This window comes from Sinocyclocheilus grahami, unplaced genomic scaffold, assembly GCF_001515645.1.
Source record: "Sinocyclocheilus grahami isolate Dianchi unplaced genomic scaffold, SAMN03320097.WGS_v1.1 scaffold1100.1, whole genome shotgun sequence".
In the NCBI taxonomy this organism is placed as follows: domain Eukaryota; kingdom Metazoa; phylum Chordata; class Actinopteri; order Cypriniformes; family Cyprinidae; genus Sinocyclocheilus; species Sinocyclocheilus grahami.
Window position 1 is genome coordinate 1 of NW_015506279.1, and position 789 is coordinate 789.

Sequence of the window (789 nt, forward strand, 5' to 3'; positions counted from 1 at the left end):
TTTTTTTTTAATTGAATAAACCATAATGAAAAATCAGCTGGTTTGTATTCCCAGCTTGTAACAGCATAAAATAATGAACTAATAATAAAATAATCCATTATTTATAGTGAATAAATAAATATTGATTTTTACTGAAAATTTACAAAACAATATTTTGGAAGCAAATGAGTACATACCCGTGTAATAAGGCATAGTGTACAGTCAGCTCTTTAATAATCCCTTCAGGCAATACAAGACCTTTCTCTATCATGTGGTCAATGAAACAAAATTAAATTATATGTATTTTCCTGGCCACCCATGCTAAAAGTAGTGGGCAGCTAAAAACCTGGGTCCAGGCCAGGAAAAAAAAACTTATTGTTGAGACCTGTGTACATGACAAGAAGCCCTTTCTCTAACATCTCGAGTTGCTACGTACAGCAGTTCATCTGTCATCTGTTCTAGAGCAGAAAACATGAAGATTGTAGGTTGGAAGTCGTGAAGCTCATTCGTGTGGAATAATGGGTCTCAAATACCTCTACTCCAGCTCCAGCAGATCGACCAGCATCAGGGACTGACCGCAGAGAGAAAAACCATGCAAACATTAGCCATTCTTGTGTAGACAGGGGGTGCATGGCTGAAAACATTAGTATAGATGTAAAAGGGAAATTAAGACACATGGGAGCTGTCACTGTATGTGTGCAAGTAGCACGTATGAAAGGCGAGAGTGTTGGGGAGGAAATAGAAGCGAAGGCCATTTGCGAAAGAACATTTATATTCCCCGCACAGATGGATACAGGAACAGCTATTCTC